The 13192-nt window shown below is 49.8% G+C and overlaps 1 long non-coding RNA gene and 1 pseudogene across 1 annotated transcript; one reads left to right on the top strand and one right to left on the bottom strand.

Annotated features, from left to right (window-relative positions):
- Window positions 1-5897: 5897 nt before the first annotated feature.
- Window positions 5898-7306, bottom strand: LOC136485861 (uncharacterized). The gene is made up of 4 exons (XR_010766589.1): window positions 7193-7306; window positions 6592-6681; window positions 6233-6299; window positions 5898-6150 (listed from the first exon to the last, which is right to left on the bottom strand). It is a non-coding gene; the product is annotated as an uncharacterized lncRNA (long non-coding RNA).
- Window positions 7307-7389: 83 nt separating this feature from the next.
- Window positions 7390-9350, top strand: LOC136488826 (putrescine hydroxycinnamoyltransferase 1-like; annotated as a pseudogene).
- The last annotated feature ends 3842 nt before the right edge of the window (window positions 9351-13192 follow it).

Here is a 13192-nt window from a genome sequence, read left to right on the forward strand (position 1 = left end):
CATAGGTTGGATGGAGATGGAGAATGGTCCCATAGGTACACGTGACACTGAGCCATCGGGTCCCACAGGTCGGATGGTCCCACAAGTACACGTGATACGCAAACCGTCGAGTCCCACACGTCTGATGGAGATGGAGAACGGTCCCACAGGTACACATGACACGTAAGCCGTCGGGTCCCATAGGTCGGATGCTGAAGGGTCCCGCAACTACACGTCAGATGGAGAAAGGACTGAGCGGAGACTTTTATGATGAATTGCAAGCGTCACAAATGAGTAATTGCAGGTCCCACAGGTACACGCCGGTTGGAGAAGCGTCCCACAGGTACACGTCCATGGAGATATGATCGAGCGGAGATTTTTATGACGAATTGCAAGCATCACAGATGAGTAACTACAGGTCCCACATGTACACGTCGAATGGAGAAAGTACCGTGTGGAGATCTATGACAAAGCCGTTCGTTATAGATCGAATATTATTCATCACAGATGTGTAATTAGTTCAATGACGATGCCCTGTTTGTCATAGTTTTAAAGGCGATCGTCACAGATGAGTCGCGCGAGTGATCTGTGACGAAACCTTGCGCTCTTCTATAATGTTTTTGTGTGAAGATGCCTGATTTCATCATAGAAATGGAGGGTTGCAGGATCGTCACCACTGATTTATGATGAAACAAAAATATTCATCATAAAAAGCGCTCTTCTATGACGGTTTCAGATTCGTTATTAAGATTTTCGTCATAGAAGTGGATATTTCTAGTAGTGAATGTTAGTCACAAGGGATTACTAAATCCACAAGGGTCACCTGGGTGGTCGTGTGCGCATGATATCACTCCTCAAGTCTCCGTTGGCCAAGGCTCTACCTGCTTTATGGGTATTCTTCTAGTATCTTACCTAAGCAACCATCACTACATCACATTGCCAGGGGAGACTCTCACGAAGTGCTTTCTCCTTGAATCGACATAGGATTCTATGAACTCTAGGAGGAGACATAGTGGACACTTGATGAGCTCATCCGATTCATGAAATCTCAAGGAAGGATATGATGTGGTTTGCTCCCCATCGGGGTCGACTTTTATAGACTTCAGTAGAGAGGGTAGGTAGAGCAAATGGTTGGTGATCCATCTACTACTCCAGCATCATCGGCGGAATAGTAGAGTAAAGGAAGACAAAGCGGATCAGATTCCACGCCCTCTGCATTCTTATCTTTAGTAGGTCTTCATGATGAGTGATATATCGAGGATTGAAGACTGCCCCTTTAGTTGGAGTAAACGATGGGCCAAGCAGATGATCGACTCATCATAAAGACCTTCGAGCAATACTATTGGTATATGGGCCCCCCGGGGTACCCTTGCTCTAAGGAAAACAACCTGACTAGGATAGGATGGGTTGAGCCTACTAAGGAGACGGCCCAAGCTGGACTGGGTGCATCAAGTACTTGGAGGACAAGATATCAACTGGATATGATTACAAGCTATGTAAATCATGATGATCTATTTAGACCCGACTAGATTCCTTATAAAAACTAGGAACTATAGATCAATGTAGATCGATTGACATTCCATCTGTAACCTCTACCCCCCCCCCCCCCCCCCCCCCCACCCCCACTATATAACAAGAGGTAGAGGTGCCTCAATCGACATATACATCACCCAAAGTATGACAACCCTCGACAAACTCCATCAGTGCTCCTGTAACCTGAGTGTACGGCACAGACAAAAGCATTCTCAACTGGACGTAGGGTAACTTGTATCTAAACCAATATAAATATGTGCCCCGTGTGCTACCCTCTCTAATCCCCTGTGCACAAAATGTTGATCTACTTGTCGGACAGTAAATCCTACGACAAACACATCACCTACCACTGAATGACACATAATGATTAAATCTTGGAATAAATATAGAAAAAGTTAGATTATATTTCGTAGTTAGGGTTATAATCTAATACTACCATATTTGTCTACAGAGGTGCCTTCCCCAAGTTTCTATACTCTATATGTACCTCTAGAGAAGCTCAATGCAATACATTCACACGTTATACACAATTATATTTCTCGTTCATGGTATCACTAGTTTGGGGTTTTGATGCTAAGCTAAGCTTCTGTTGTCCCCACTGCCACATGACTGCTAGGGAGATCGATCTTCATCTAGGGTACCCTAGTACGAAGGTTTTTTTGGCATAGGTCTAATTGATCTGCTATCCAGTGTCGAGCAACAACAGATTGTCAGGGCAGCTCGGCATGGGCATCAATGGATTGCCACGCTACACATCACTCATTGATTCTCTGTGCCACCTGCTTGTTGAGTCGCCAACGTTGGAAGCTACCGCCCCCACCCTAGCCGTGTCTCCCCTCCCACTCCAGCACAGCTGCTGCCACCTAGTTCAGGAAATGATCAGTTATGAATCCGAGTTCATGCCTACTACTGCCACCTCCCGGACATAGCCGACCATGTCACTGACGGATGACGCACGAACGCTTATTGAAATGTCCGAGCAACCTCGTCTACCTTTACCATTCGATTGGCTCATCATCTTGCTACGATTTCTCGGCTAGAGAAGTTGGTGTTTATGTATTCTCATGTGTCCTTGTTGATGCTTTTGACTCGTGCCCCCCTCCACCGCTTTGACAACAGAATACAACGGCACATCAATGCGCGGTAACATTGAGAAGTAGCGAACAAAAACTAGGCTACCAAATGGTAAGCTTTTCGACTTGTGCTTCTTCTACTAACGAACTTATTAGGGCGTCCCCAATGGGTCCCAAATCGCTAGCCTACCTGAATTTCTATTGGCTAGAAGGGTGTCAGACCACCGAGCTAGCGACGGAGAAATAGGTAGTCTCGCACGGTTTCAAAAAAAATCTCTCTCACAGCTGGGCTGTAATGTTTTCTTTTTTAATGTTTTGGGAGTTCAAATCGCTAGCGATTTATTATTCCTCTACGTTGAGAACACTCTTATAATAAAAGCTTACTTCTTACAATAGCTCCTTAAACTTTAGCCGTTCGAAACATGGCCTTAGAAGTCATTAATTTCAGCCAGATGGAATGATGAGTAAGCAAACCATTTTCGGCATTAATAAATGCTAACATATCTTACCCCGCACATATATAAATGCTAACATATCTTGCTCCATACCTTCGATGTACATAGTATATAATAATAAACGCTAGGTACTCACTAGTTATATTATATATATTATTATACATAAATGCTAAGATATCTTGCCCTCCATGTATAGGATATACTTCGTTCGCTATAAATATTAGCATATCTTGTCATTAAAATTTTAAAATCATGTTGAGTGCCTTCCTATAAATAGGTGCACATATGCTGGAATACGAAGTAGAACAAAGTTTGGGCCGTTGTTCCTTCCCCAGTACCACTGGCACTATAAGATGTTGCTGGGAAAGAAGCAGTTGCAGTTTTCCCCTGGCTTTTTTTTTTTTTTTTTTTTTTTTTGCGATTACACAGTACAACTCAAACACCCACAACGCACGCACACCTCTATGAATGCACGCACGCAAACCTTACTCCTATGAGTATTTTCGAAGGCTGGGCCGTCAAATCCTCAAGATTGACGAAGTCACCACAGACGTCTCGCTGCGAAAGCACAAACGCCGTTAAACTGTGGAACTTTCGCTCCGACGGGGAGTCGAACCCAAGACCTGAGATGCTACTGAGGCTCTTGTAACTTTTAGGCTACAAACCCTTGCACATCTCCTCCTAGCATGGACACTAATTTTTCACAACCCATTAATTAGTTTTCCATTTCCTTTTCCATGTAATGACTTTCAGAAAAGAGCAATCCCGCGCGAGTGTGATCCATTGAATTCAACACCCCTTTATACTCCATCCCTGTATAGTAGTTGTGTGGAGGTGAGAAAGGTCCCAGGCAGCAACATGGCTTGCATTGCCTCAGTACTTACAAGTGCTGAAAAGGCTAAATACAGTGTAATAAAAATTACGGGTTTTAAAGATGCATGGGATCTAATTCCACCACCACATCATCAGGTCAAAATCTTTCTATCGCCTGACAGTTTATAAACTGCAATGTTGTATCCTTGTCTGATAAGCTAACAGATATAAGTCATGTTTTGCGAACCAGGTGATAGTAGTCTAGAAGAGCATATAGCGCTGTCTTCGCTGATGGAGTGCATCATGGAAACAAGAAGTTGAAAGGAGATCATCTCTTTCTTGAAAATAAATTTATGAATTAACTTATAGTTCTTCTGATATGTATCTTTTATTACAGTCTGTTTAGAACCTGCAAATCAAGCCGAAATAAAGCACTTTCTAGGCCAAGTCCTGTCTGTCGTGGCGCATGAATTAAATGTAATATATATTCTTGGCTGTTGAGACTGGAACATGCCGTCACGGCGTCACACAAGCACGTCCATGTGCACGTGTAAGGATCTCCTTGCAGCGCCTCTGTGAAAACTATAGCCAGTGACGAACACAGGGATGGACGTTAGGTGGGTTTTATCTCCGTTCTTCCTCCAGCTCCCTCTTATTGCTCCTCTCCTTTTTCCTCCATCTTCCCTTCTCTCTCCTCCCTCTGTGTTAAAAAAAAAATCTACGAAGCTCCACCGCCAGCGTGTAGGGGGGTTTGAGCCCCTACGCTGGATCCGCCCCTACATATAGCTGGTTCTGATCCCGAATCTGGATTGGATGGTTCTGACAGCTTTCAACCTAGCTCAGAAGGGATCTTGTCGGAGCAAGCAAGCCTTAGGCTACACTTAGTGACGTCAGGCCAGCTAGGACGTTCTTAGACACCTTAGAAACGCAAGAAGTTCAACACATTATGATTTGGAAGAGATAAGGGAAAAATGAAAAACAGAGACAAAAAAATGATCAGCCTGTTCGCTTGGTCGTAAACGATCGTAAATTTTCAGCCAGAACAGTATTTTTCTCTCAGACCAAACCAGCCAGCAGTAATAATCCACGATCGTATACGATCGTATCAGCACCAGCCAAACAGGCTGGGTATATGTATTTTGGTGCCCTCAATCGGTCATGGCCTTTTATATTTATAGGGTGGGATGAACTTATCTCGTCAGGAGTTGAAACTCTTACAAGCAAATCCATGAGAAAACACAACTACAACTCAGTTTTAGGCTATCAAAACAAGCATAGCGGGTTTTTGAAATGGCATGACTGGTTTCTACATGCGTGAAACTTACCGAAGCCGTAATTCTTTCATCCAGACTCCAAATTTGATGTTCTATATATGCATTACGACGACTCAATGAAAAAATTGCGATGGCAAGCTGGTTTTCCTAGAATAGATAGGAATAACCAAATTTAGATGCAAATATAGACATTTCCATGGATCGACTTGTTGGCCTCTGATAGATTTTTGAGCTAATTGGCTAAAGTTCACAAAACCATTCCATTCCATCCCATCTCTTGTCGTCTCCTCTGCAATTGCCACCGTCCCTTTGCAGCACCTCATTGACTTTTTTTGTGCTCCCTCACACCATGGATACTAGATTCACCTGGTACCAGACCCCTCCATATCGCCCCTATCCTCCATTTCCTTCTAGATCCGTATATGAAGCTGGTGTTGTTCTCATTCACTACTGCAATAACAATTTTACTTAGATGGGCGAAACATATTAATAGGGTGAGCATCTGCCTTTGAGTCATACTAGCACAGTGGGTGCGCTCCGCTGCGCCTGCTCCGGCTTTGCGTGTTAATGATTCATTGCTCAAGGTGTTTGCATGGCCCATATATTTAAGGTAAGAAAAATACAGGTGTTGGTGCATGGAACAATTTTCATGAGAACACGGTAAAAATACCTCACATCATTGAAGACTAAGTATTTCATTTTTGCGTTAAGTATATGAACCAGCGAACAAAATCATATACCCATAAGCAGTATTAGGTCCATGATGGCACAACTGCAGAAATGCCACTGGATCACATTAAACTAACATATGTTCAAAAACTATACACAACATTGGGATCAATAACTAAAAATAGTCCACTCATTCTTTCTGGAAAAAGACACACTTATTCATTATATTCAAACATGGATCCTCTATATAAACTATTGGTGGAAGTTTACCGGATCACGATACATGCACTGACTCAGAAGTTTCGATCAAGTGCCTTTGAAGATTCATTTCAATGCCCTCTCAAATGTTTGGGCCTAAACAAATGTAGTAAAAATGTCAATTATAGTCAACTGGTTTCATGGAACCTTCAGATGCTTCTCAAATTCTTCTTTTTACCTTTTGTTAAGAGAGGTTTGTGAAGTATCATTGGCACAATGGCAGAGTGTAGAATCTCTTCAATGTCCTGAAGATCCTCATGCAAAAGCGAAGAAGACCTTATAGTTAGTACAAGTAGAAAGGAGTGGCAGCAAACAGATATAGGTAAAGGAGTGACTACATACAATTTTGAAGGCTTGTTAGAACATTGATTTACCAACTTGTAGCCATTGTTTTTATTTAATAAAATAAAGGCATGGAAAAACTGCAGTATAGGATAAGGAGCCATGATATACCACAAGAGTAATTTCTATTGGTCCAATACGAAAGAATCAATCACCAATAGAGGTGATTTTCTAATTGAAGTTTATTGTTTTTACCTTTGTTTTTTTTTTCATCAAAACGCTTAGATTGGCAGTTGAATCCATGAAGCATCAACACATGGAAGGATGTTCCCTTAACCCAGAAACCTCAGAAGAGCACAACAAAGAAGAAAAATGCATGATTACCAATCTGACCCTTTTTGACATCACTGAGAATAGTACCCTTTAATTTTAATAAAGAATGCCCTATCTATGTCTATCTCAGTTAAAGAGCATTTGACAGAACCTAGGGGGGGGGGGGGGGGGGGGGGGGGACGTTATATGATAAATAAATAAATCAGCAGTACATACAAACACATGCTAAATAAATAGATTAGCAATACATATAGTTCCGTGAATATGCCCTGGGACTTTCAAGATCAAGAACCTATATTCCCAAGTAACATGAGACGTAATCTTCATCACACGCTTTACACCAACAAAGATTTTCATCACCAGGACAATTGTCATTTGGCAGTCTGACATCGTTATATGGCCCATCAGAAAAAAAAACATAGCTTTCACATGCACAGAGCACTCATATCTGTAGTGAATTTGAAGCACAAAGCAACATATAAGAAAGAAATTTCTGAGCTAAATGCGTGGATATAGTATGTACCTTTAGTCCAAATTAGCAATTGTAAGTCTTGTCAAAGATATTGAGTCTTTTCCAATAATCATTAGAGGTACGGTACAACAGAAGAAAAACAAAAACTTTGTCATCTTAACTGAATAGCCTGCAAAAAGAAGCATATGGCAAAAGGTGAAGCCGGGAGGCAAGAGAGATAGCTCAAACAATCCAGCAGAGACACAGCGATGGTAGAGAACACTGGAAAGGTCTGCTCCTCCTGAACTCTACAACCGACACACCATGTAGGCGAGAGAATATTGCGAAGGGCAGCATGTTTGATACTTGAACTTGAGCATGCTTGAAAAGTAGAACGATCTATACTATTAAAGCTAAATATGATAGGATTTTTTTACTGTTGATGCTAACTATTGCTCATGCACTGTATGTAGTTAACAAAAACAATGATGAAACAGGCACATGATTTTTTCACATGCTCATGCTTGCACAGGAAGCACCATGGAGTCACGGATGTAGCTATAATTTGGGCCTTTTACGCCAGTGCCATTAAAAAAGATGGCCTAATCGTCAATGCCCCTACAAAGTTGGGTCCATCACTGCCATCCTTGGGTTTGGAAACTTCTTTCGTCCAAGCCATTCCGTCCATTGTAGCTACTAACGGTGGGTAACGGAGGTGAAAAAAGACTTGAATGCTACTGGGGAGTAAGAGAATGACTGAAAACTTTGTGTTTTTTCTATGCCACTCCCAGGACCTAGCCTCTTGGCGCCCCCTCGTGTTAGCCACCTCGAACCAGCAGCAGCAGGCACGTTACGCCTACGGAATGGACTTCGTCGCAGTTGACTTTTGTTTAGGCCGTTTCGTAGGTTACTGGGAAGAGCAGTTTTTTTTTTATCACTACTGGGAAGAGCAGTTGGCTGAACATCCAACCGACGATCGATAGGGCTTGGCTCGTCCCAGAACACACGGATGGGCAGCAGTTTTCGCCCCTGTACCCTTCCCACGGTCTTCTCCTAGGACTAGCAGGCCACTGCTGCTCAGGACAAAGGACGGCTCGGGGTCAATAACTTGCCCGCCGGTCGGTGCAACGAACTGTCAGCTAGTATGCAGTTATCAGTACTACTCACGCAGTGTACGCACTGGTACATGTATGGGGTCACTTTGACGGTGGGTGATCGTGACAGCCAACCGCTGTTAAGACGCCGCACTCCAAGCAAGTGTAACCAGGAAAAAAAAAACTGATCTTTGCAGGTGACCTTCCTGTGCGGCGGCGTGGCCGTGGGCACGGGCATGCACCACGTCACGATGGACGGCGCCGGCGCGATCCAGTTCATCCGGATGTGGACGGCATTGGCGCGCGGGGAGTCCCCCTCTTGGTCGCCGTTCCACGACCGGACCCTCCTACGCGCGCTCCCCGCCGCACGTGCCCTTCGAGCACCCGGTCTACTCGCCGGCGTACCTGAACGGGTCCCCGTGGCCCTTCGTGACGCGCGTCTACACCGTCCCGCCCAAGCTCCTGGCCGACATCCGGTCCCGGTGCGCGCCGGGGGCGTCCACGTACTGCACGGTGACGGCGCACCTGTGGCGCGCCATGTGCGTGGCCCGTGCCCTCCCGGCCGACGGCGAGACGCGGCTCCGCGTGCCCGCCAACATCCGGCAGCGCCTCCGGCCGCCTCTCCCCACCACCTACTTCGGCAACGCGATCGTGCGGGACCTGGTGACCGTGAAGGTGGGCGACGTGCTGTCGCAGCCGCTCGGGTTCGTGGCGGACCGGATCAAGCGCGCGGTGTCCCGCGTCGACGACGCCTTCGTGCGCTCCGTTGTCGACTACCTGGAGCTGGAGTCAGAGAAGGGCAACCAGGCGGCGCGCGGGCAGTTCATGCCGGAGTCCGACCTGTGGGTGGTCAGCTGGCTGGGCATGCCCATCCACGACGCCGACTTCGGGTGGGGCCGGCCCGGGTTCGTGGCGCCCGCGCAGATGTTCGGCAGCGGCACGGCCTATACGTCACGCAGGGCTACGACAAGGACGACCCCATCAACGTTCTCTTCGCGCTCGAGCCTGAGTACCTGCAGACCTTCGAGAAGGCCTTCTACGGGGAGTGACCATGAAAGCCATGGCGAGGTTTATAGAGGAGTCGGGCTGTAGAAGCCTAGAAGGGAAGAGCTAGTCCACTGTGGATGCGATGTGATTGTCAGGCTGTCGTGGACCCAGCCAGCTGTCGGGTACCATAAGAAGGGATCCCCCAAGCAACAACCGAAAAAGTCGCTTAGACTCCGTCAAAACCAATGCCAAGAAACGAACTACTGGCTAACCCCCGGCCTTGACCGAGACCACCGACTCTCCGCCTCGCTCAAGGCCTCGCACGGGAGGCCTCAAACGGCCTACTGACTCTCCGCCTCGCTCGAGGCCTCGGACGAGAGGCCTCGGACGGGGAACCGATTCACCGACTCGCCCGAGGCCCCATCCGGAAGGCCTCAGACGACTTATCGATCCTCCGCCTCGACCAACCCCTCGGACAAGATGTCACGTCCGATCAACGCGTTCAACCGCTCCCGCGATATCAGCCGAACAATGGCTCGACACAACGGAGTGGTCGACGAGACGCCAGTCACATCGAAGCAATGCTGTCCGAGACAGGACAAAGCAGGGGTTACCGGCCGCTGTACTTAGCGCTGTGCCCACGACTGACACCCATACCGCACTATGCTGCCTAACTCCAACTGCTCCGAGGACAACGCGGCATGGGGAGTTAAGCTTGGGTCCCTGTAGCCTCGGAATCAGTGTACGGGACCAACTGCTTCCTTCGGCCTCGGCAATCCACTTCAGGGTCTTGGCAGCCTTGGGATTCGCGCCCACCGAGCCCCCCACGATGGCTCGGCCTCGGCACCAACTGAGCCTCGGCTCTTCATGCGGTCGACACACAGCGACCGGCGCGTCGCCCGCCAGGCCCTGCGTCAAGCTATCACTGGAGCTCCCACGTCGCACAGGATCGGATGTGATCGGCGCGTTGCTCCAGCATTTCAAGGACAAGACCACTCCATCGACCACACCGCCACAGTAACAGGCTACAGGGCTCGGACATACCGCCTCTGTTCGCACGACGCCATGTAGCTAACACATGTATCACCCCTGTCCCCCCTTCAACTATAAAAGAGAGGGATCGGGGCCGTTTCTAGGGGGGAGACCCGAGCGCACGAGATAGATGAACACGTACAGGGGGGACTGACTCGCACACATTCAGGCATAGACGGGCTCACGCTCTCACGAGATAGATGAACACACGCTCGACACCCTGTAACGCGCACACTTCCCCGCTGCCTGAGACCAACATCTCAAGCAATCCACGCCGCTCCACGTAGAGACCTAGGACTAGCTCCCTCTCTCGCCCTGCTTGTAACCCCCTACTACGAGCATTTCGGTGCAAGGAATACAAGATCGACCTCTCAGACTGGACGTAGGGCGCCCATTGCCTGAACCAGTATAAACCTTGTGTCTCTTTGCATTACCATCCGGGATTAGGGGCACGCAGTACAATTTTACTAGTTGGTTGAGGACCCGCCGGTCCAAGACATCGACAGTTGGCGCACCAGGTAGGGGCATCTGTGTGTCAGCTTCATCATCCTAATGAGTTCCAGATGGCAGACCCCGTACGACCACTACGTCTTGGCACGGTGATCTGGTTTGGGAGCCTAGAGTTCATGTCTCTAGGATGTGAATATGATATGGTACTCCTTACACCCCGAGCCCCACCGACCGACGACAACATCACGCATCAGCATCCCAGGCGCAGACGGTGCCCGGGCGGCCGCTCTCGTCGCGCTCGCCAAGCACGACGCGAGCGGGGCCACCCCGGCACCACGCAAGCTCAGGGCGACGCGCCGCGCTCCACCGGTATCCCATGCCCAGCAGTTGGCACAAGGTCTCTGGTTGGGGACCTGTCTAGCCTGAGCCTAGACAAGGGAAAGACACCGGTGGCGCATGACAACTCCCCATCATCAAGCTCTACCCCGCCACCTCCTGAGGAGTCGACTTCGACAGAGCAAAGCCTGGTGATGGCACCATCCCCGTATCCCTTCGGGTTGAGAAATGCCGCCGCCACCTATGCTTTTGTCTACGCTTCTGCTCACGCAGAGCCCTCAGGACGCCACCAACACTTCACCCTCAACTTCGGCACCACGACTCCGACTCACACCCACGCTGACTCCTCGGAGGAGGACGAGGCGTGGGCCGGAGCAGACTTCTCCGGACTTTGTGACCCTAAAGCCATGCACTGCTTCCTGGCCGCGAGCGACTATTGCTTCGGCTACTCCGACTCTGACGACGAAGGCACTTACGACCCCACTCGCAAGTGCTTCCACGTCGGACTCGGGATGCCGAGCACAGGCGATGAGGACGAGGGGGCAGGCAACCGTTCCCCGCTTCGCCAGGGAGCAGGCGATGCCACACCTCCACGCGTTGTCCCACCGACAGCGCGGAACGAGAACCTTGCCCCCGGACAACTTCGACGCCCAGACCTAGAACAGCTCCGAGAGCTTCAGGCCAAGGTTGAACAAGACCGACTCCTCCTACAGTAGCTTTGAGACACTCTCGAGCAGGAGCAGCAAGGTCGCGGTGATGGTGGAGGAGCCCGGCGGAGGGCCCGCGACGTCCACCACTGCATTAACGATGACGAAGGGGGTGAGCAACCCCCAATCTTCAATCGCGCTAGCCAGAACGTCATGGTTGCGGCGATGCTAGTCCGAACGATGCCCGAACCCTCTACCATGGAGGGGCGATGGGTCCACGGCGAGCTCCAGGATCTCCTCGAGACCTCCACGGTGCAGCAGGCCGAGAGTTCCGCCTCCCGACGGCGCGGAGGCGCCTTGGACCTTCCCACGGCACCGCCTCAGCAAGATAGGGAGGCCTCGGTTTGTCCTGAGCCCGCTCGGGCACCGACAATCAACAGGGTCCCCTTGCTGCACGACCGCCTCGGCAACCGACGCGAGGCGCAGGGCGACCACGAGGTGGTCAGCAGGCGACGACGCCACGATAATGAGGGGCCCACCCGGGGCTACCATCCACACCGAGGTGGCCACTACGATAGTGGGGAAGACCGCAGTCCTTCCTTTGAGCCACCTGGTCCTCGAGTCTTTAGCAGAGCCATCCGCGCTGCTCATTTTCTAGCCCGGTTTCGGCAACCGGCCAACCTCACAAAGTACAGCGGCGAAACCAATCCCGAACTTTGGCTGGCCGATTACCATCTGGCTTGTCAACTAGGTGGCGCGGACGATGACCTACTCATCATCCGCAACCTCTTGTTGTTCCTGTCAGATTCGGTGCGAGCCTGGCTTGAACATCTCCCTCCCTCACAGATCCACGACTGGCGCGACTTGGTAAGGGTCTTCGTCGGGAACTTTCAGGGCACATACGTGCGCCCTGGGAACTCTTGGGACCTCAAAAGTTGTCGCCAGGGCCCAGACGAGTCTCTCCGAGACTTCATCCAGCGCTTCTCTAAGAAATGCACTGAGTTGCCAAGCGTTGGCGACTCGGAAATCGTCTAGGCTTTCCTCTCCAGCACCACCTGCCGAGACCTAGTCCAAGAATTGGGTCGGAATGTGCCAACCTCGGTGGCCGCACTCCTCGACATCGCCACCAACTTTGCCTCGGGCGAAGAGGCCGTTGGGGCCATCTTCCCCGACAACGACACCAAGGGGAAGCGGAGGGACAAGCCCCCCGGGGCCTCGGCTCCCCACCTCCCCAAGAAAAAGAAGAAGGGTCGCCAGGGGAAGCACGAAGTCCTTGAGGCCGGCCTAGTCGCGACCGCAGAACGCAAAAATCCCTGAGGCCCCAGAGGCCCCGGGCTCTTCGACGATATGCTTAAGAAACCCTGCCCTTACCACCAGGGCCTGGTGAAGCATGCCCTCGAAGAATGCACCATGCTCCGGCGTTACTATGCCAAGCTCGGGCTCCCCGACGACGAGGCCAAGAGGAGGGGCACCGGCGACAAGGATGACGATAAGGACGACGGATTCCTTGAGGTGCACAATGCCTT

The sequence above is a fragment of the Miscanthus floridulus genome, chromosome 10 (assembly GCF_019320115.1).
Source record: "Miscanthus floridulus cultivar M001 chromosome 10, ASM1932011v1, whole genome shotgun sequence".
Lineage (NCBI taxonomy): Eukaryota > Viridiplantae > Streptophyta > Magnoliopsida > Poales > Poaceae > Miscanthus > Miscanthus floridulus.